General features: G+C 31.7%; 1 long non-coding RNA gene across 1 annotated transcript in view; it reads left to right on the forward strand.

The window, feature by feature from the left end:
- Nucleotides 1–16,216, forward strand: part of LOC100571319 — a 47,668-nt gene extending 31,452 nt beyond the window's left edge. Inside the window, exon 3 of the long non-coding RNA XR_510709.3 lies at nt 15,375–16,216. This is a non-coding gene — a long non-coding RNA (uncharacterized LOC100571319). The remainder of the gene's footprint in view (nt 1–15,374) is intronic.
- Nucleotides 16,217–26,177: the final 9,961 nt, after the last annotated feature.

Below are 26,177 nucleotides of genomic sequence, written 5' to 3' on the forward strand. Positions count from 1 at the left end.
TTTGAAGCGTTCGCGTTCATATTCTGCTCACTATGAAAAGTTCAACTTTTGCCAAGTTTATAATATATAGTGACATTTCACCGATTATAAGATCTGTTATATTATTATTTATTATAATAGTAAAATATATGTATAAATAAATAGATTTATTTAAATATTTAAATGCATTTATAGCTGTATACAGCTATATATTTTCACATGGTTTGATGTGTCCTACTGCAATCTTTACTTCAATGGTACAAACGCAATCTACGAAAAAAACACACTCTTAAAACTTAATTCTGAACAAATTACAAAGCGAATTTTCCGAATTTTGATATCATACCACCCCTCAGTCTAGGGTCGCCCTTCCAGAAAATGCGACATCCCAAACTTGACTCGATATTATTATATATATAATACAAGTGCGATTGGTGCGATATATTGGCACTGTATATATTATATAGGTGGGTACTACAGTGTAACACGCGCGGAAATTTCGTTTTGCCAATGCGAGACGATCAAATTACTGTTCAGTAGCCGCATGGGAATATTGTATATTATACACATGTGTTCGCGTATACATATTATATATACGTATTTCAAGCTTCCGAGTAAAAGCTATTCCGGTAGATGGCCCTGGCGAATCGTTTATTTACGTTCTCGCGAGAAATCGGCACTATTCTTCTGGACCACGCGTGGGCAAAAACCAAATACATGACGTATGTATATGGAATAGGTGAACGCGTTCTTATATATTTATATACTATGAGCAGCACTGTAAAGGGTCTCGTTATGCTGACACACACACATATGGGTATATATTACTGTATAGGTACCATCACAGACTTGCAGTGTTCGCAATTCCGCTAAAGGTCGGCAATACTATTTTCCGCCCTCTCGTTTTATCTATACTGCAACACAGAGTATATACACCGTTCATTGACGACGATTTACTTTCATGAGTCCGATTACTGTTCCTGGGGGAAATTCTGAATTATTTCGTATACGCGATGTTTTCTCGTACTTATATATATATATATGTATGTATTGTATTAAATATATATATATATATACCTGTATTGTAAACCGTCATTTGATGCTGCGCAAACACAAATATTTATATACCTATGTATAATATATATTTGTGTGTGTATATGGAAAAAACGGTTGTCGAAAATATACACATAACACGTATATAGCAGTTTGTATATTATAATATATTAGTCTCCCCCCACATGTATCAATATATATTTTATCTGTATAGTTAATGATGTTTTCTCCGTGTTTTTAATTTTTGAATGAAAAATTGTGGTAAAACGATCAATAATTCTCGATGAATCGTGATGAATCGCGATCCATATGATTAATCAATAATGATGCGTACAGCGTACCCATTGATATTTCATTAACAATTTCGAGCACAAGTAAACACTTTTTTTAAATTCAAGCGTGTTTTAAAGTGTTTGTGCGATTTCAACTAGGTACTAATAATATATTACTCTGTGTATACTGAGGTGTCTTATAAGTACCTATTCATCACATATTATATACTCGATGCAAGAATCGGCTACACTAAATTTACACATGGACACCTTATGGCAAAGACAGATCGACCCTTATGACCAAAATGTAACACATTATACAACACTCCATCAAGCATATCATCGTCTACTGGCCAAACTTCAACGAAGCCATTGAGGACAAATTATGAAAATGCAGCAATTGGTCCATTTTAAAATGCCCCCTCAAGTCTCAACATAATTTCTTATCTTCAAAAAAAAAATTGGAATATACAGTATTATATAATTCAAAAATGTAAAAATATTTATGTAAGAGTTATGACCTTTGTAGTTGGTGCTAAATAAAAAAATAAAATAAAAATAAATATTACAAGATATATTGGTGTAAATGCAAGCCGGCATAAAACGACCGGGACAATCGATAATGAGCAGGGCTGGTATAATATTATAATACCTACCTACCTACTGCATTTCGCGACTACTGTACCTGTTCTTGTCACACCTATATTTTCTTGTAGACGTTTTTAATGGAATATATTATTTTATATGCACTGCAGTGTATAGGTTATACCTATACATCGTATTACAATATAATCAGAATAAATTGTTCTTTCTTTATTTAATTTTTAGCATCAACTACAAAGGTTATTAGCTCCCATAAATATTTACATTTATACATTATATACACCACTGTTTATTTCAATATTTATGAGATGAGAAACTATGTCGAGGGGGTTTGAAAATGGACCAACGATTGCTTCGTATACAAATATTGTCCGGAATGTTAAATTAATTTCTGGCCTTGTTGATGCCTTGCAGCAGGCAGTATGGACGGCGATGTGCTTGGTGGAGTTATTGTTTGTGTTGCTTTGACAGATTGTTATAATCTATTTTATTATCATATTATAATACATCGGCAGTGCGGTAACGCGGGTAAAGGGCGTTTCGACCGATACACGCGCCAGCGAGGGGGTCTGCTCGCGTTTTGGATTTAATATTATTATAATATATACGTGCGTATATTATAACATGTGACGTGTACGCGGGATTCGATGATTCGATGCGTGTGGTGGTTTGAAAATACGAAAGAGGTCCGCTGGCGAGACGGTGGGTAGGTAGGTGTGTGCGACGATCCGGAGGAGGGGTAAAAAATAAAATCGTGGTCCGGTGACGACGATCGGCTGCAAACGGATTACGCGCATAATATTATACACTATATGCACGACCCAGCGGGGCTGCCGCCGGATAAGTACACATGTATAATATATGATAAAATATATATATATATTATATAAATGATAACACACACACATACACATATATATATATATAGTTGATTTTCCGTCCTCAAACGCCGCCGGGGCCGTCTTTTCACGCAGCACAACTACAACTGTATAGCTTATAATATACAACATACTATAGAAATAATATAACGACGACCACTCGGCGTTATTTATAGATATGTGAGCGCGGGCGTGCGTGCGGTGTGCCCGTGATTTACACAATGGAAGTTTTGGCGAAAAAATCCGATAGAATGGATATATACAGTATACATGTATGTGTATATAACAATCTTATACTGTTCGAGACGAAGCTATGTAAGATAATATGTATATAATAAAATATCGTCGATTGTATATAATATACTGCTGCAGATATCGCGAGCTCATCCGCTTCGGCTGGGTCACAGGGGATTTGGTTTTTTCTCTTCTCATTTTTTTTTTTTTTTTATTATTTAAAGATATATTTCCGCACATACGACGTATATATATATATATATCTGTGTGCGAGTAATATCACACGATGATATTATATATACTTGCGCACATCCCAACAGAAAAATCCTCTGATATCCCGCAGACAAATCTCATAGGGATGAAGACGTGTGTATATACATATATATACGCTGCGGTGTTAAATTTATACCATAATTTATACGATACGCAAAACGACAACGTAAATCCTAGGGGCTCTACCAGCATTTTCCGAACGCGTGTTGTTACTGGACGATAAATAGTATATAATACATAATATATTATGAGGATTTTCTACGATTTATCACATGTTTTATAGCTATTATTATTGTTTTACCTACTACATATTACATCTGCAGCATAACCGTTTTATTTTTTCGTAGACCGTATACATTTTTTTTAATAGTATAATGTCTAAAAGACTAAAACTTATGCTGTAATATGATTTTTAGATTCTGAGCGGAGCGATGAATGTATTGATTATAAAATGATGTGTATTTTTTTATTTTTTTTTATTTTTGTATCTATCACCACCATTTGGAGCAGTAAAACTGCTCGATTTTCTTCAACAGTAACTTGTTTGATGGGAAAGTAAATCTAGTTAGTACATTCGGGATGTCAAAATTTAAAATTCCCAATAATTTTCGTAAGCGCCAGGATAAACAACATAACAATTAGGGAAATTTTTACGCAAAATAGGTTTTTGACAAAATCTACTGAATAATAGAATCGCTCCGATCTAAAGTCACGTCATTTTCGTAATACATTCGTACAAGTCAGCAGATAATATCATATTATTGTTTCTTTTTTTTCGTCCAAAACATTCGTTAATTGACCATCACTATTAATAATTGTCTATTGAAAAATAAAATTATAATTTAATCATGACGAATATAATATTATATTTTATACATCAGCATAGTATAAAACGAGACCGTCTCGTATAGTGCACCTTTACTTACTTGATACTTCGCAGATAATATTATAATGTCTTTGTAATTATTTGTGACATAGGTGCCCGTATATAATATAATATATTATAATAGCTTGTACGTATATTAAGATGATCATAATATAAACGAGACGAAAAATTATGTGTTTAACGATTTTTGGAGATGTTCGTCCAATCGTCCCATACACATTTGCGCAAATAATACAACGTTATGGGACACGCATTATATGTATATTATATAGCCTTGGAAGCGGTCGTCGCCGAGACATAAATTATACGTTAAAACCAATATTTTTACGCGCATTTCCATTTTTAGTAATAGAAGCGGACATTTTCGGATGTTTTTTTTTTCATAATAACTAATGGCCAACTTTATACACTGAGCGTATCTGCAGACGGTCACTATATATAATATATAACCACGACGTGTTCCCGACGAACACGATTTTACTAAAAGCTTATGGTAATATTTAAAAAAATACTATATGATGAAGATGAGGCTTTGTAAGTGTTTAAATATTATTACATCATAATATTTATAATATTATTCTTATTTACAATGACTTATCCGGCGACGAACGCCAGTTTGCGAGTTGTATCGGTGGGCACTCTCACCTTGGTCTCTCGTTAATACGCGACGGGACGAGTCGGAGGAAAAAAGCGGCTTTTTTTTTAAAAATAATATTGTATTACGACGACTATGGTCGCATACCGACGTCGCATCATTTAGATAACGACGATTTGATCGAGACTCCTCGCTTCTCTAAATCGTCTTGGAAAAATGTGTGCCTATAGAACCATAACTATATATTATTATTATATTATATTTGCGCAACGTGATTGACGGCAATATTTTATTTCCAAACCGCACTTCGTAAACGCTGGAACAGTACCTACAGAAGTACTAACATATAATAAAATTATGTGATTTACCGTCGATGTGATATTTTAATTTATAAATAATATTGCATTCAAATAACTGTGAAACGTGATTTAAAAATTAAATTTACAAATAATATAAAAATATAATAAAGAGATTTTGTTCGTACCTATATTTGAATTTAGAAAAACATTATCCATTTCAGCCGAACCTATTACAATTAGGTACATACTTGATTATAATAAACTAGCTGAACCCGTGCACTTCGTTGCCCATTAAGTGTACCAACTATATGTGACTCAAACTTTGTTCAATTCGTTATTTAATATTAGGTGTATGGTTTCAAAATTAATCTTAACTTTTCCGTTGCCCGGAATAAAAATTCTGATTCGCAGCAGTACATTATCAGGTAGGCAATCTACATGCGGTAGATCGCGGACCCCGTGCTGTATGTATGTTAATGTATGATTTAACTCTAAAGTATCAAAGTTATACCAAGTTTGTCGTATTCTACCTATGGTGGATTGATATAATCAATTAATACAAAATCCTAACCTAATCTAACCGTACTAAAATCAGATGAATAAACGCTAACGCATACAAAAAAATTGATTCAAATAGGAGGAGTTCAGTCACAGCATACGTACAGTAGAATTATTGCGCTTAGCAACACATTCTGCGACTCATTCATTTTTCTATTATATGAAATCAACAAACATGCCCGATTAACCAATGGCAACCAATATAATATAATGCACTGTTGCGCCACTGTTGTATTTTTGACATACAGATTTGGGATTTCCTACCTTTGGATTTTCCTAAAATTTTATTTCGTAAAAACCTTCTCCTGGCAGTTACGAACATTTAAAAAAAAAATTTGAGCCAAATCGGACCAGCCGTTCTCGATTGATGAATTGTTATACATTTTTGTCTCCATTTTTATATATATAGATAACATTAATAACACCTTAACGGTGTACCGCAACTGAGCTATAAACGCGTATCTGGTATATGGAAAATATATCATTTCACGCCACGGCTATATAGGTTAGGTACATTTTAAAGACGTGGTTTGGGTATAAACATATGCTTATTGTTTGTATTATAATAGTTATTATAGCGCGTGACATCTGTTTAATATTATTGCCGATTGTATTATGATTAAGGATAAGGTTGTGCGTACTTGTTACATGGTACTCGGTTTCGAACATCGTAGATGTGGACTAAGATTATAATATTATAATCATTAACTATCGAGTAAAATTTATTTGTTTTTCCGTGATGAACAATAATAATTAATATTCGAAATGGAATAACGGTCCCGTTCTCCCCTGTAGCAACTTGTACTAAAATCTGCTATGATCTATATCGAGGTAAAATATCTCTCTAGTCCCTAAATATTATACACTCAGTCGTTACACTACAAAAAACAATTTTTATCTCTATATATAAGACATAATTGTATAATTATAATATGACTCCCGTGTTAAATTATACGCGCAATAACGCTCGTGTTATGAGATTATGGTAAATAAATAATAAATATAGTTATAAAGTTACTCAAATTTTTATATTTTTCTCCTCACATTAATAATTGCTTGTCAAAGTGTACGCATTATTATTATTATTGTTATTATTTTGAAATTAAATTCTAAATTGATAATATTGTTATAATATGTTAATTTCGCAGTTATCTATACTCTAATAGATAACCGTGGTTAATTTCAACGATTATGGTTGCATTACATGTTTAGTTCTTATTTGAATATTTTAAAATTGATACGAACTGTGAGTGAAATGGAAATTGTTACCTACGTTATGCTATCGTGTTGGTTGTGTTTAAACAATTTCATATTAATATATAGTTAAAATGCACCTAAATTACCAGTCCGACCGACCCTCTCGACATTATAACGTTGCAGTTGCAGAATATGATATCTGTTCATAATAATTAGTACCTATTTGAAAGTCACGGTCGATGTATTATGCTATAGAGATCGTTTTGTGTTTGTATTAGGTATATCACCCTTATTTTTTTCACACTAATTATGTTTTGGACTTTATATCGACTTTTATATTATACAAAATAAAATTATTAGTTAATATCATAATTTATTTTCAAATGTCTTTAAAATATCCATAATATTATCAGAAAAGATAAACATTCTTTGTACCATTTTATTCTAAGAAATGTTATAAGTTGATTTTAATTATTTTTCATATTTGGTACCTACCTATATATGATTATTTAAATTAATTACACTTATCCCGCGTTTAGCCATCATTTTTAAAAACATCTAACGTGGTGTCCGAAATGTCGATCCTATGTAAAGCTAAAATAATGTTAAAAACTGTGAAAAACAATAGATTTTGTTCAGTTTAAATTAATAATACTATGCAAATATTTATGTTTATATACAAAATAAAGTTTTATATTATATGAGTAGACTTTGAACGTAAAAACAGTTAAAGTTTTCTCAGTTTCAAGGTTAAAAGTTTGAAACAATTTCTTCAGACACGTCAGAATATTATATATTAAGTTTCTACATTTCCACGATAGTTGCTTATTCGCGCTCATTAGGTATAATATGCTTTCATATTTCTACAACAACATTAACAATTATTAAAGTTCATATATATGTATGTATAGTAGTACCATTTAGTATCTAGGTATGAATATATTATGATAAGTAAATCTTTTTAGTATATTTTTCACTGTATTTAGTACACCTATATGCTCGCGCATCTTATACACTTTCTATGTATATTATAGTTTAGGCTTTCGAATCTTGAGTACAATAACAATAACGCGTATAAAGAAAGTCCCTCGTCTTACATTCAACCGCCGACCTTCGCCGCGAAGATCAATACTGTATAAAGCATAATATATATAGGTATTATACCTATATATATACACCTATATGTATATTTATTATGTGTGTATATAAATACGTGCGCGTTCCACTCGCTGCTATAACCATATAATATGTTTATAATATATTATTAGAAAATATGTGTACACCGAAGGTTTTTTTTCCCGAGAAAGCATCGGGTATCGCACTTTTTTTTCCCACTGCTATACGATGTGACTAGAAAACACATTTGGAAACGGCCCCGAGACTTCTATGTTATATAATAATATAATAGGTATAGTATATATATTATAATAATATATGTTATTGGTGTAGTGCGTGCGTATAGATTTTTTCTTCAAAAAACAACCGTTACCCACACGAGCGGCCGCACGGATATAAATTCACGTTGACAGGATTACTGTTTTAAGGTTATTAAAAACGAAAAAAACAAAAAAAAATCCGATTGCCCGTTGCAGCAGGGAAGCGTGCAGTGCGGCCGAAATCGATTTTTCGACTTTTCGGACCGACGACGAACGCTGTTTACATTTCGTGCGGCTATATTATAATAATAATATACGTTTATTATTATATGCGTAAGTGTCGTGTTACCGGACAATTTATTATTGTAGGTAGGACGTATAGTCCAGCGAGGGCCACAATAATAATGGTATACGGTTACGTCGTATGCCAACGCGTAAAAACTGTATGTTTTTTGTTTCCTTCTCTCGGAAACGAAAACAAATGTATATAAAAAAAATCAAATAAACACACATTATAGATAGATATATAATATTGTGAGTGTACCTATATTATTGTTATTATTATTCGGCGCGTTCACGACGGTTTTATTTTCGGTATATTAGGTATACAATATTTGAAAATCTCACATTGACAGCAGTTGCTGGTGACGTGCGTCGTCGTGCAACGATTAGTCGTTTTCACGGTTACTTGCTATGATTTCTAAAAGTCAATATGTACAATAATATAGTTAAAAAGGTATATATAAGCATTGTTTTGGAAATAAAAAAAAAACCATTTTTCTTAAATATTTCAGACACCGAGACCGAGCGATATTTGATGTTTTTTTTCAATCGTTTATTCATTATATTAGAACTGTTATAAATCGGTACCAACACCAACTAAAACAAAAACTTCAAATTATTTTTAAGAATCGCATACCTATCAAAACAAAATTTGTAACAAGCAATACCTTAAAGGCGCTAATTAGCTCTTGCTGCTCGCTGTGCTATACAATAATAACGTATAATAATAAAAATGATAAATATTTTTTGTTTGCTAAAAGTCATCTTGCAGTCCATCGCTGTTAATATACTTATTCATATCCATATGATATTACACATCGATTAAGTGCAATATTAAAATATAGGTTCAATAGCATATTATTATAATTACCGAGTTGTTCCGATCGTGTATGGGTTGTTTCATAGTATAATAGAATATTATGTATTTAGTATTTATATATGCTGACACTTTATGTCCCTATACTGTTTCGTATTTTCGTGTCGCGCGAATCTTCGCAAATCGTAAAATCTTTCAACGATAGCAAGCCACAGACACGTGTACAATGTTTATACGTATTAAATATAAGTATAATATTGCCATCAAGTTAAAGTATAGTAAGTATACTTACTAGTATACTAGTACTGAGGATTTAACGAAGCACGCCCAACTTTGAAATAAATACAGCTACCTATAATAATTAAAATAAAAACTACAAAATTGTTTTCTGTTTTCTTCTACAAGACTCAAGAGGTATACGCACTACATTCGGTATACAATGTATAGGTATTATGTCGTATATAATATTACAATTTATAATTTTTAAAAATGTCGTCGTCAAATTATTGGAAAACTATTTAAATATTATATATACTAACAAACAATGTCTCTATGATGTGTATATAAATAAACTTCCTGTATATACCTACGTCGCCCTATACGCATCACTATTATGACTTTGGATGGATTATTTGTACGCCACGAATGACCTGAAATAAGAAATAAGGTAAAATGTTTGGCTGTGGGTAATTTGCAGGGTATTCAAGTCACCAAATAACTTTTACTAAATTGTAAACAGGAGAGTATAGAAATAAATTTAGTTTCACGTGTATTCTTATGTATGTATGTATGGATACTACGTAAACGTGTATTGTACTCGCAGGGCTTTTGAGTGTATAACTTTTTTTATTTCGACGACTATGTTGCATGTAAAGACAGACTTTAAAACTTAGAGGCAATTTTTCAGGTAACGATAAAAAAAAACTTAATTTTGAAGAAGAAAAAATGTTATGTGCCGTTCCTTTTAGTCTAGATACAATATTATTAATATTATACTCGTCCCCTCGGACATCTTGTTCAACAACAATATTAAAATGGACGTGGTAAGACTATAGCGTCGAAACTTGGGCGTATGACCTAACCACAGCTCACGGTCGTGCAAGTTATACCACGCGAGCGGCGACCGCGTTAACAACGAACGTCTTATCGCCCGGTCCTTTTATTCCACCTCCGCCCCTACACGAAACCGTCCAGGCCAAGATTTTCGGTAAGCCGACGGTGGCAGAGTACTACCCTGTGTCCTATGTATATACGAGCACTTATCCATCGTAGTGTGCCATTTGGCGCAGTATAGCTGCGCAGTGCAGGTATACCAATTTATTATAATAGCCTATACATTATTCAGCACTATATTATACCGCGTGGTTAATAATATAATCTAATATTCCGCGACGTGTCGTGTCCGTGGTTGTGGTTTGTCACGCGCCTCCGTTTAAAATCCGTCTCTTATAATATAATATACGTCGTATAGCAGACCCGCGACCGGTTTAATTTATTAAAACTCTCCATCACAGGAAAATGTGCGCACGGGGGCGCGGCGGCAGTATTTCCCGGGGGATGAATTCGAGGGACTCACGTCGGCGCGGGCGGGCAGATAATGGGAGAGACAGAGTGAGGGAGAGATGCAGAGAGAAGCTGAGAGAGGGAGAGCGAGGGAAAGCGAGGGAGAGAAACTGAGAGAGACAGAGAAAGATAGAGAGAGAGAGTAGCAGAGAGTGAGATAAAGAGGGAGACAGTGGTATATATAGCGAGCGGGAGAGGGACGCAGATGGTCCATCGGTCGGCCCGCAAGGAGGCTGCAGCGGGTTGGGTTTTAACGCTGATGTGCGGTCTCTAACTCGTATCTTTCGCGAGCGCCCGGCCAATGGATTTTCCCCCCAAGAGCTCTCGTCGGAAATTGAACAAAGTTTGCACCCCCGTCCATCGTCTTCACCAGTGGTTCGTGCCCACTCACCCCGTACTCACGACGCCGCTCACAAATCGCGGTCCCCATCCTCACCACCGCCACCATACCGACGCCGGTCGTTCTCTGACCTCTACCACCCCCGGGCTCAGACTCTGTATATATATATATATGTGTGTGTGTGTGTGTGTGTGTGCAAGGACCGGTGATGCCATGCTGTATATACGCACAATTCTCGTCACGGTTATTATTATTACACCACTGCGGCGCACTACTATTTGCTACGTTTAATAATGAAAATTGCTTTTTGTATACGCTGCGTGCCTTAAGTATAATTTATATATATAAATGGAAATGGTTTTCCACGCGTCGACGACGACGGAACATGTGTATATATTATTACGCCAAATGATGTCGGCAGCTACTATGTTACACAACTTATACTACACATCATAATAATATTATATCATAAACATTTTTTTAAATTAAGTTGTAGCGAGGTCAACAAAATTGTACGCACAATGTCACATTGTTCAAAAATATTACCACGAGAAAATGTTAAAACTTCAAAATTGTAACTGCATATACCTAAGTCTATAAAATAAAATAACACAGTAGTATTTGTAATTTAGGTACTTCGTGACGTGTATTGAATATAAACTATAGTTGAAAAAATATTATCGACTCTATATCTTGATTTTAAATGTATGGCTCGAAAATATAATATTATGTTCGCACATGTGCGTTATTTTTACTCAAAATTGCACAGCTATAATTATATATATGTATATATAATGCATATATAAATTATTAAACCCTTATAGGACACATATAGTTCATATTTTCGTTCAAACTTATATTATTCAGATATAATAAATTCATATAAATGTTATACACGTTAATTAAATTCTTTATGATAATCTATTGGCGATAAATAATTTCTGTCTAAAAAGTGTAAACTGAACATAATAATATGTGTTTTGCAGCGCGTTATATGCATTATTATTATGGTTGGGTTGCAATGTTAAATTGTTGTAATAACATTTAGTTATTGAGATATTTATAAATTATGTTTATATACCTTAACATAATATTCAATAAAATAATGAAAACTAGTAGACGCATACTTTCAAATAAGCATCACTCTATACATATAGATGAACATAATATATTGTCCCTCGAACTTAATGACATTACATATTATTATTTTCAGTATACCATTATGTATTATGATTATCATATTCGTTAGCAATATTATATTAGATAATATGATATATTATGTACTTTATGAAATAGGTATGTACCAACTATTGTAACGATAGTGATAATTATTTAAATCGGATCCGCACATGAACGTACACACACGCGCAGGTATTCGAACACGTTTTGTATACGATATTATAATAATATGTATAGTATACGGACGGTTTGTAATTTATTTTTCTATCGACCGCGCGCTGTAGGTATACAATAGTCGACCTAAATTCGAGTACACAAAAAAGTCCGGGATCAAAAATTGTTTGGTTTGTGGTGTGGGGGAGGGGGGAGGCGATGACCACAAAGGGCGATAATAACAACAATAATATGCGCGCCGTGCACGGCACAACAATAGTCTGATTATTATATATTTCTTTGGACGTGTCCGTGCGAGTGTATTATATTAATATAGGTATATAACGAGGCGACAGCGTATAGGATTACCATCGGTGTCTGCATACGGGGCGGGACTCGGGACCCATATAGCGGCCATTATTATTGCCGCTGCAGCGCAGCAGAGGTCCGCGTGTTTATAAATATAATAATATCTCGAATTTTTCATTTCTCCGCATACTAAATATTTTTATCCCGAGTATTTTACGGTGATAATATATCTGTCGAACGGCGTAATAAAAATATTATAAGTTATTGTTTTTTTTTCTTTTACGAAACTAGTATTATAATATATATTGTTTTATATACATATATATATATATAATATATAGGTTCATGCATATTATTATATAAATAAATGGTGCTACTAATACACCTATATAACATAATGTATAATATATAATAGTAGTTTGTTCAAACTGTGTTTATTCTCAGTAGGTATGCGCCGCGTAGGTATATAATAATATGTTATACGGATGATGTAAAATTATGTTTTCGAATATATTATAATATTAGGTACATGATATTTTAGTTTTGATTCGTCGTTATATAGCCGCGGCCGTAGGTATCCGGCGGAATAATAAAATAATAATATTAATATATTAAATATTTTGATATACTTAAGAACGGCGTGCCGTACAGAAAAATATCTTATAAATTATAATAATATATGAGATATTTTTCTATATAATGTTATAATTGGTATATAGGTGTATTCGAACGTCGTTATACTATATACGTAAAACTGGCGTGCAATATGACGAGAATAATTCGAATAGTTTACGATAAATTTAAGTCCATAAAAAAAATGCACGATACGCATAGGTAGGTACATCGTTAGTGTTGTAAAAAAAAACTCGAGTTAACATGGTACTTATAATGCACCGGCCACTTCCTTTATATCTATATAATATTATATTGGTACCCAATTGAGTGTTATTTACAGGTATCCCTACATAATATATAAAAATATCTAGGTGCTTGTATAAAAATTTAAAATAAATAATTTATAAAAATAAATACGCGCGGTATAGTGTAGATAAAATATTAAATATGCAGAGAATATTATAATATTTAGATATATTTTATTGCGGTGATCAAAAACTACTGCGTCTGATTCGGCCGTTGCTCTGTGGATTTTCAATATAATATTATGGCTTACTATTAAAAAAAAAAAAGTTTTTTTCTTCACACTCTTCGTGATCGAAAGGTGTCGAAAGAAAAAAACACCATGTAAAAAAATGAACATCCGGTCGGAACTATGCAGCGCGTATATTATCAATCGTCGTGTAGTCCTGTGCTGCAGTAATTTATATTTATATTTATAACGATGCGTACGAGATATATAATATATGTATGGGTACCATGGACCGATTTTTGTACCGTATTATACCGCTTATGTGGTTACTGTCATTGTGTTTATTAAGGTGCATTTTCACTTAGTTATAGGTACATCGTGTATCGTGTCGCATATGAGCGTGGGCATGGGCCGTGGACGCGTGGTAATACTAGGTATATGGTTATGAAAGGTATGGGTTACCAAATTTGAGCTGTAGTCAATCATTGATTTAGGTACTCTGTTGCAACTTGGTTATCACATGATACCAAAATGGTAACGTCCAATCACAATTTGATCGACACAACACGACACACGATATTATAGCTGTGCACCCGCAGCTTTATATACTTATTGGCGATAGAAAGTTATAAGCTGTAAGTTGTAATGGGCACGCCGTGTAATATATATATTACTTTTCTAGTTGCCCGTTACAGACTCACCCCCCGCTGGCCTAAAAATTCTATCGCAAGTATAGATTTTTAAAATACTTAATAGAAAAAATAACAATTCATGTATTATAAAACGTCGTAAATTATGTTTGCATTACTCATTTGACAATTATACCTTAATAATTATATGTTTATACTATATTATGTATATTGCATATTGTATAGAACAACTTTATAGGAATTATAATAACTATAAGTATACGGGATGATTAAAAAAAAATAACACCATATAGGTATACCTAGCTAAATTTATATTAAATATTATTATGTAATAACTGCTGTAGCCTAAGGTCTTGCGTAAATGCATTGAGCGTGTTATCTATATTTTAATAATATTATGACCATTTAAATTTAGATATAATAATATTGTCTACAACCCAAAACGATTAGTTACCTGTGGTCGTCTCAGACGTGAGATTGCATTATTGTATGATGTCTATGCATATTATTAGTTATTACTGACAATACGTTTTATTGTTTTTGTAATTTTATTTTTTTTTATATAAAATTCAAAACTGGTTCGGTATACAATGTTTTTTTTTATATTTTTTTACGTAGGTAATATATTATTATAATTTATAAAGTATTAACCTGTTTATGGTTTTTTTTTTTTTAATTTACAATAGGTACCTATAGCATTATTGATTGAATTTGGCCAAAACTTTATAGCTCACCATAGTGTCTACGTACTGCACATGTAAAATATGTATAATATATTTATGTGATTTCAGGGACTCAACCGCACTGGAATGAGGAAATTATCATATAATATTATCATGGATTGTTGGGAGCACGAACGTCGCGACCTGCAGCTGTACGGCGGATACCACCGCAGCGACGACACGGAAATCACGTCATCAAAAGATAATAACAATATAATAATAATTATTATTATTATTGTTATATTATTATCATTATTATTGCGACCGATTTGCTGCAAGTCGACGGTGGCGGCGACGGCGTCTTTCCCACTACACTAATAATAATAATAATTATAATAGTATTATGTAGCCGCGCACAATGAGCAATAAAAATTAATATCACCGGTTCAAACGGCTCTGTTAAAATGTCCCGTTTACGACGGCGTTATCAGTGTTTAAACGGTTGTTATTACGAGCCATTTTGTATACCATACATACATAACATAATAATATATTGTTACACATATATATCACCACCGCGTATATAATAGCTGGTGCGTGTGTGTGTGTGTTTTTATTTCTAGACTTTATTATTTTCTTTACAGCGTACCGTTTAAGATTATTACCATTTTTTTTTTTTTTATATTTTTATTATTGGTTGTATACACTTATTATTATTATTATTATTATATCTACTACGACCATAAATCCCGCGTACAATGATTTCAATACGACTAATTTTTTTATATATTTTTTATTGTATTTTAAACGGACAGGTTTATCGGTTTACTGCGTTTTTATTTTTATGTCTGTGTACATAATATACGTATTAAAACAGCATAATAATAATACGACTATGTGCAAGACGAGAAACAATATTCTACACACATGCACACAACAAAATATGACCAATGTAATATTATATAAACGCGCAACAATATTTAAACTACTATAACGATTTATATTCGATCAGATTTTACAATTTAAAAATCGTATCGAAATAAATCCTCCCGGGATAGGTAGCTGATTAGGTTTGAACTATAATATCTATCTACCATTCAGGTTGCAACTATAGGTACCTATATTTATTTGTGATTGCCGACTACTTAAGTCTGACTTTTATCATGTAAACCCGTTATTAATTATTCATTCAAATTTATCATTTTTCCGCTGTTTTTTTTTTTTGTTCAATTAATTGTCATCGTTTCTTTTATTGCGCATGAAGTCGTAAATATCTTTTTATATTCGTCATTATATTTTTATTGTTCATGCTCGGCTATACTACTATTCACAAAAGATTTATTATATATTTTTATTACCTCAATATTTTTTATATAGGTACAAATTATAAAATCATCATTCATCACATACAATGCTAATTATCGTTTGTCTAGAAGAAAACATATAATTAAATTTAAATTGTATTACACTCATATATTAACGATTCAATAAAGACACTTCTTTGTACCTATACACAAAAAATATATTAAATACTTAATATATCCTATAGGCTATTGGTTATAATTTATAATGTAAGACAGTACGACCAAATTATATTTTTGTATTATACACGATTTGTACTTAGGAGAATAATTGTGTAAAGAAATAACAAAATGTTTTATATTGTATAATAAAATAACATAACATAATATAATAGGTAGGTACGTAATAATTTAATTTGATATCATGTCCAGACTATATATGATATCGCGATAACTTGTACCTACCTATATAATATAATAATTATTATAATCTACATGTGGAATTATTAAAAACATTACACATACAACGCGCATATTATAATATTATGCCGTAAAAGTGTAAAACTACACTTCATAAAAATTGTTCAATAATAATTTACTGATTGAAATATATACTAAAACATGTAAGTTTACCTAACAGGGTTGGGTAAAAAAGTTTTTTTTTAATTTGATTCACTGTCAGTTCCTTCAGTCGACATGACGTGTATACCTATAGGTATAAATATTATTATTTATTACTAGTTAATTTAAATATTGCAATTTGCAGTGAAAATAGTAAATACTAAATTCTAAAATTCCCATATAGTTATTCATAAAAATATAAAACTTAAATAAACTAAATTCGACTTCATGAAAAAATATATAAATATACATTAAAACATGTATCCACCAGCAAGATTAGTAAAGAAGTATTTTTTTTTAATTTGATTCACTGAAAGGTCCCTCAGATGACATGTATAAAGTATCATAATATATTACTACCCAGTTAATTTGAATATTGCAGTAAAAATATTATAAATACTTTATTCTAAAATTCCTATCATTTACATTATATAATTATTATAATATCATAATATTATACATGCCCGTGTATTTAAATGTTATTTTATCAATCAGTCGTCGACATTATAATATTGTACTGTTGTTTTAGGAAATATGAGTCGTACCATTATAAAAATAATGAAATCGTAAGATAATATTGTGTTACTTAACATTTATGGCCACTTATATTTGTTATTTGTGACTGACGCTTATATTCATCGTGATATTTCATAAAAGCAAGTAGGTATATATTATTATGTATAAAACTACATCACTACGCGTAATAATCCTGTACTATATTTATAAGGTTTTTATACTTTCATGTTTAGGATAAAATACGGTATATAGGTATAGATATACCGAAGAAAAATCCAGACGCGTTTTTCGAATAATTAGAATTAAACTTCAAAAACTTTAAATAAGTAAAGGTAAACGTGCAGGAGTCTTAAAATCGAGAATAAAATATTTTACAGTTTTCGTAAAATGTATATTCTTATCAAACATTTTACTTTTTATAAGTTATGTTTACAGTCACCATAAAAAACTTGTGTTTTAACAAAATGTTTCGCTATAGTTACTATGTAATATGTATACATATAATAAATAGAAATAAAACGAACAAAATCGTTTACCACCGTACATATTATTATTAGGCTTTTACGACAATACTTATTTCAATGGCACAATTTTTAAACTTTTAATTAAACTAATGTCAACGCAGTAAAAAGGTAAGTGTATCTGCAGTAATCACACGGTGCATATCTGTACGACTAATAATAAATTGATAATAATAATAATAATAAAATGTAACAATAATATAATTTGTTTCTATTTTTTCCAAAATCCAGTTCAATTTAAAACCGATAAAACGATTGTCGACATCATTTTATTGTACAATCTATTATCATATTATGTTATATTATTATATGCGTACGGTTCAGTGTGTGAACATATTATCTGATTCGACTTTTGTGTCAGCCATAATATTATATTATGATTAAAGAATAATTTAGTTTCACGTGCGGGATCATTCATCGCATGTTACATTATTATTCATTATTGTGTTTTATTATATTTTGTATAATAATATAATATAACATCCGGCTGAAGTGACCCGTCGAGTTGCAGTGATGCACCTAAACTGCGGCAGGTTTTGGAAGAGGAACTTCGTATAGGAACCCTTAATTCAATTATTTTATATAGAGACTGAAACAAATATTTTAATAAATACCTATACATAGTATATCTACCTGGCATTATTCACTTTCAATGGTCTTGCATATCGTTAAGATATTTTTTTTTATTCGATTTATTGGGACTTCCGTGACCTGGTAAACCCCGTACAGAAACATCAATTTGTAATTTTTAAGTATCCGTGGAACCTGAATTTCCGTTTATTTTTAAGAACCGTACCGCAATCGGAATTGAAATAATATAATGTTTTTCGAAGATCCGAACCGAAATTCCAGTCCCAACTTTCTACGGGTGTTATGTAACATCATACGTTCTTTTTACTGCGATTGCCTCCGTTGTTGCTATGTTAATATGTATACAATATATATATTATAAGGTGTCACTTGGCATCATGTTCGACGGGCTTTTTGCGTGTGCTCAATGTACGCGTTTGTAACCTACATGTTGATTAGACATATAACATATTATATATTGTATAAATTCGTACGATCATATATTATAATATTGTGTAGTGTGAAGGCCCATTTGAATGCATTTATTACGGTATTGACACAAGTACCTACAGATACTCATCGCGTTCTAATGAAACATTTTATGTATTGCAGACGTGTTTATGGACTTTGCATGGAGGTCGTTGTGTGCCGTGAGGAAGGAACCGTATAGATAATATTCGTAGTTCCAACTATATACGCGTGTATAACTGTACGACCATCACCCCACCACAGAAAAACAAAACGAGTATTTCAGTATTACACGTCTCCTAGATTAATTTTAGACAACCCCGTGCAGGGTTCAGCGTGAGGTGTGTGTGGTCCGAGCAATAAAAATAAATAAAAAAATAAAATAAGAGCAGCGGGACAGAAAAAAAAAGTCGGTAGTCGACACGACGGTAGAATATTTGCTGCATTTTAATTTTAGAATATCCTCCTTCTTACATAATAATATTACATATTATCGTAAACATTCGCAGCTCCGACGCGCAGACGTCTTGTATATTATAACGCACATACGAATGCGTATAAAATATTATGTAGGTACACTCATATATATATATACCTATATATATGTATGTATATATACGCACAAGTGTGCGGGCCAAAACGTCCATTAACGAGACGAGTATAAATTATTTTCTCGAGAGACACGATGGAAATGGAATAAATGGGATATTTACTATAATAAATTATTACAATACATTATCGTGTATCGTGGCGGCCCGCCGCCGAACAACCCGAACGATTTATAAGCATGATAATATTGTTGTACACATTTTTCGTTTCAACATGTTTATGTATACTTATATAAAAATATATTATTATTATTGTTATTACCTTCATTGAGACGTTTCCAAAACCTTCCCTTTTAAAATAATTATAATACCTAATAATCTACTGCAGCCACTAGCTGTTGTGTCGATCGCGTGATAACTGATATTAACTGCCCGCCATGGCGTTATTATACATATACCTATACGTTATAACTTATAAATATATAATATGTGTAATACGTTATCATGTTAAGTACCTACAAGCAGGCAGCAATAATATACACCGATGACGTTATTGTGATGTCTGGGTTCGAAGTCTGTCCGCGATCGGTGTCATGTATATACAGCTTGCTCACTGTATTAGGTATATAACTTATATTTGATAAGTCAGTGTAACTGACGTTACATCAGTAAGTCACGCACATGATAGTATAGTACGCTATATACTCAAACTTGTCGATGACTAAATAAGTACGAATTCAGTGGCGGCTACCCCACGGTCAATGCGTGTATCCTGTAGCCTGCAGGTTACACGTGAATATACTTTTAAATTTGTTGCGGATGATTCTGGATACATAGAATATAGGTAGGTACCTGTGCCATTCGTATTATTCATACGTGAACAAATAAAATATTAGATTTGGTTTTTTATTATAACATATTGTACAGTCGTTTGTGCTGTATATGTCAGTTAATATATTATAATATATGTATACAAAACGGCAACACAACAGTATAATAATATATGTATAAAAGGTAGTTACTATTCATAAGGATTTAAAAGTGACGTCAAAACGGATATCAACAGGCGATAATAATATAAGAACAACGTATGATATGTACTCAAATTCCCCATACACGCGTGTACCTATAATCTAACACATAACAATTAATATAATAATTATCAATAAGTTCGTTTACATTTTATATATTATAGTAAATGATCATTATATAAAAATAGTGTTAGTGTATAACTACAACTTTTGAAATTTTAATTTCGTAATTGTGTTGTTAGTTGTTACCTCTTAACTATTAAAATATATGATAAATAATTGTTTATATAATAATATTATTTGCATACTCTAAACAATATATTATACCACATAAATCATCAAATAAACTAATATTATATACTATACTAAATATAGTATTACCTATATCTTAATTAAATAGGACATTTAACATTTCATGTAGATACCAACCACATTGAACTCCGACTATCAAAATGTTATAAGGCACAGCTCATCTATCAATCTATATATATATATATATATATAAAAATGGAGACAAAAATGTATAACAATTCATCAATCGAGAACGGCTGGTCCGATTTGGCTCAAATTTTTTTTAAGATGTTCGTAACTGCCAGGAGAAGGTTTTTACGAAATAAAATTTTAGGAAAATCCACCGGAAAGGTAGGAAATCTCAAATCTGTATGTAAAAATTACAACAGTGGCGCAACAGTGCATTATATTATATTGGTTGCTATTTGTTAATCGGGCATGTTTGTTCATTTCATGTAATATAAAAATGAATCGCAGAATGTGTTGCTAAGCGCAATAATTCTACTGTAGTACGTGTGTTGTGACTGAACTCCTATTTGATTGAATTTTTTTGTATGCGTTTGCGTTTATTCATCTGATTTTAGTACGGTTAAGTTAGGTTAGGATTTTGTATTAATTGATTATATCAACCACCATAGGTAGAATACGACAAACTTGGTATAACTTTGATACTTTAGAGTTAAATCATACACTAACGTACATACAGCACGGGGTCCGTGACTACCGTAGGTAGATTGCCTACCTGATAATGTACTGCTGCGAAGCAGAATTTTTATTCCGCGCAACGGAAAAGTTAAGATTAATTTTGAAACCATACACCTAATATTAAATAACGAATTGAACAAAATTTGAGTCACATATAGTTGGTACACTTAATGGGCAACGAAGTGCACGGGTTCAGCTAGATTAATATAATATAATCGAAGGTAACCTACCTATTATACTGCATTGTAGGTACACCACTATTATAGTTCAATTTATACTTTTTATCAAATACCCAATGACAATTTTAATGACAATTTATAGACATTATATTTTATGCTATAATCGCAATTATATTGTATTATATTATCTATATTTTTTTTTGCGGCGTTTATAACTATTTTAATAATTATATTATGTAAATGGTGTAGCTAAATTGAATAATGTTTTTATTTCGATGACAATAGAATTCAAAATCTCCATATAAACATTTTGGGACGTAAGTTCCGATTTTTATTTCGCACCCATATAGAACTGAACTATTGCCTTCGGGAGCCGCCTACTACGGCGGTGCGAATTCCTACTAGCGTCGAAAAACAGCGCCCCGGCAAAGGTCGGCGGAAATCGATAGAAACGGTAAAAAATCCGAATCTGGTAGTGGCGGTGGCGGTATCTGTCGGACACGACGACGGTTCTGCGCGGCGGGCGCGTTGCCGCCGGCGGACTGGATTTATATTAATAACAACAATATTATTATCGACTGTGGCCGTCGACCGCCGCCGCCGCCACGGGGCCCGCGGACCACGATAGCGGCCTGCTCACTCGCCACATTTTGGATACCACTGGTCCACCCGCGCTGACCCGCACCCGTGGCGGCCATTACCGCGGTAACCGTGGCGACGGCCACTCCTCCGACCGCCGGGCGCCCGGTCTGTCGGGCTCCGCGGCTGTTCGGTCCCGGTCGCCACTGGCAACGCGCGCGCGACCATGTTTCCTCCCGGGCAGAGGCGGATCGATGCTACAACGTTCACGATAACAATAGTAATGATAATAATGATGGGAACGTGTATTATTATTATTTTTATTATTACAGCAACAATGAACGCTGTCTGAGCTGTGTGCGCGCGCGTCCGATTTGACTATAATATTATTATATTATTCATTCGTCCCGTCGATTTTTACACGTTTGTTTTACACTGAAATTTTATAATAATATATAATATAATATTTGGTGTATGGTACAGTCGAGACGGCGGACTTTGTTTCGTTCTTCCGCTAAAAAAATTCCGATTTTTGACGAAGCAAGTCTGTCGAACGTTTTTTATTTGATTTCACCCGCATATATAATATGCACGGCTACGGTGGGAGCTTATTTTTAACAAACTTTACAGACTGATATATTGTAGGTACCTACGCATTATATATAACAGGGGTGGCCAGCGAGAAGAGAGACTCGCGAGCCACCAAATATATTAATAAAAATTGAAGAGCCAAGATGTAAAAAAAAAAAAAAAGGTCATATAATATATAATAATATGACCTTTTTTTTTTACATCTTGGCTCTTACGTTAATCTAATGTTACGTTAAGATGCGAGCCGCAAAAGTCTATGAAGCGAGTCGCATGCGGCTCGCGAGACGCGGTTTGTCCACCCCTGATATATAACAACTAATATAACATAAAACTAATACAATATTATACCTAATATGCGTAATGTATATTATGATATAGTTGGGTATTAATTTATTATATAATAATGATATACCTAATAATATTAGTATATTATACTCGCTAATAATATTTTATAGACATATACATCCAAATTTCGAGTTCCGGTAGGTATATTATATTGGGAGACCTGTGACATAATCGATTTGTATCATATATTCTTAAAAATATCGTTCTTAATGAATTGTTATACTGTTATATTACCTACATTAACTATAACACATTGCAATAATTTTATTTGGGAAATCAGTTAGATTATTCAGTATTGTCTATATCCGTGGTTATATTTTCCATGTGTAGATATTAATATACATAATAATATATACTATACACTATAATAATATATTATCTTGTTTATACTCATACCTACCTTACAACCTTATCGCTACCTATATATATCCTACTAGCTATTTATTTGAATTCAATTTTTGATTTTGACACAAACCCTACAATAGGTATACCTAAGTACAGCATATAACAATAAAATATGATCGCATTATCTGTAATATATAATATTATGTATACCTATAGGTAGGTAGTATAGGCACATAATATTTATTTATATGGGTAATGCGTAATCTGCAGGGGACTGTATATTATTTATTAGGTTCAAATTCATCTGCGGTATTTTTTTATCGACAGGTATTATTATAGCTAGAAATAGCGATGCGCACATTCATGAATGTGTATTTTATTATATATTTTAATTTAATCACGCTGTAAGTTTCGATCAGTTTTACATGGAGTAAAAAATAGTAAAATAGTGAAAAATGTTGATGGAGACATAAGCTCGGCGGTAGGTATATATATAATTTATTTAGTATAAATATACCTATATACATTATTTATTTTCGATTTTCTTATATATCACTTTATTGTACATAGGTGTAGTCGGTATAAGTTCCTATAATATGTTATACAATGGACATTAAAAATATTTTTTACAAGACTATACTTATACCTTCCTACATTCCTTATAACATTTTTAAACTATTTGTTAATTATGGAAATTGTAGTTGTATGCAGACAGTATTATTAAGTTGAGAGTCAAAAATCTCAAATCATTTGGACTTCCAGATACAAAAACCTGATTATAAAGCATAATAAGCTCCGCCAGTGCACGTCAGTGCATGCAACGAGAATTATTGAGAAATTACACCGTTGACCTCTTCCAAGGTTCTTTATATCTACAAGGCCAATATATTTTATAAGTTAAGATTGGTTGATCCTATTTAATATTATATAATAGTTTATGTACACTCCACTTGATGTTACCAAAAACCCTTTAAATGGTTTTCACCGTTAAAAAAAATCATGTATACTCAAAACTTGACAATATTTATTTAATATGTATATTGTATCTATTAGTTTAACATACTATTTTTAGGTACAATTGATATTATATAATGTTATATGTATCCATAAAGTAGTGTTGAATATGCATTACATATAATATACGTAAATCATGGAGGCCATGTTTGTATACAGTTTTGGTAAAATGGAGTTCAAAATCAAATGCGTACTTCAACCTAAGCACTCGATATTGATCAATATATTGGAACTGAACTAAAATATATGATGTCATAAAAATGATAATGTTTAGATATTTCGTACTTTCATGTTTGTATATTATATTATAATATTAATTACAGTACATGTACTGTGCAGTTTCAATAGTAGGTATTTAAGCTAATGGTGGTCAGTTATATATACAGTATAAGTTCCATAGACCTATACATATATTATATAGAATATACTTCCACGATAATAATTTAAAAAATAAAAACAGAAACCAAATCAATTGACATAGTAATAACTGGTAAAGCATCTATATTATTGTAATATACGACTATAATACATTATAATAGTACCTACATATATACTTATAATGGCTAATGCCTAATACTTGGATATGTTGTACGATCAAATGATATTATTTACAGTCCTGTAAAGAATACTTTTATAAAGTACTTGAGTAAATACTCAAATAATTTTTTTTTTAAGTATTTAAGATATTACTCAAATACTTTGAAAAAGTATTTGGAATACTTTTCAAATACTTTTGGTTTTTAAAGTGGGTTTCTAATTATCGTAATATAAACACATAAGTATAGTAGCTGGTAATCTAATAGTTATCTAATAGTTTTAAAGGGAATATTGTTATTCAATAACTTTTTTTAGAAATCTGGTTTTCACAGACCTTTGGGCTTCGGCTAACACAGAAATACAGAATATTAAATAAAACTATTATTCTATTATTGTAGTTGACAATAATATTTTTCCAACCAATTATTTCGAATAAAAATAAAATGTTCGAAATAAAAAACCAATAAGTATACAATACCAAAAAGTATTTAATACAAAAAAAAGTATTTAAAATACCATTCAAAATACTTCATGCTGAAAGTATTTAAAAATGTATTCAATACTTAAAAAAGTATTTGAATACTTTTACTCAAATATTTTTACTTAAATACTTTACAGGACTGATTATTTATTGCTTGTGACAATATTGCTTTAATATAACATCATACTGAATATGAATCACAAGCGCGTACGTACATGTATGACCATATTATATATTATATAGCATAATATATAATATATTATAAAAAACATAATATATATTTTTTTAA

This window comes from Acyrthosiphon pisum, chromosome A1, assembly GCF_005508785.2.
Source record: "Acyrthosiphon pisum isolate AL4f chromosome A1, pea_aphid_22Mar2018_4r6ur, whole genome shotgun sequence".
NCBI classification, from domain to species: Eukaryota; Metazoa; Arthropoda; class Insecta; order Hemiptera; family Aphididae; genus Acyrthosiphon; species Acyrthosiphon pisum.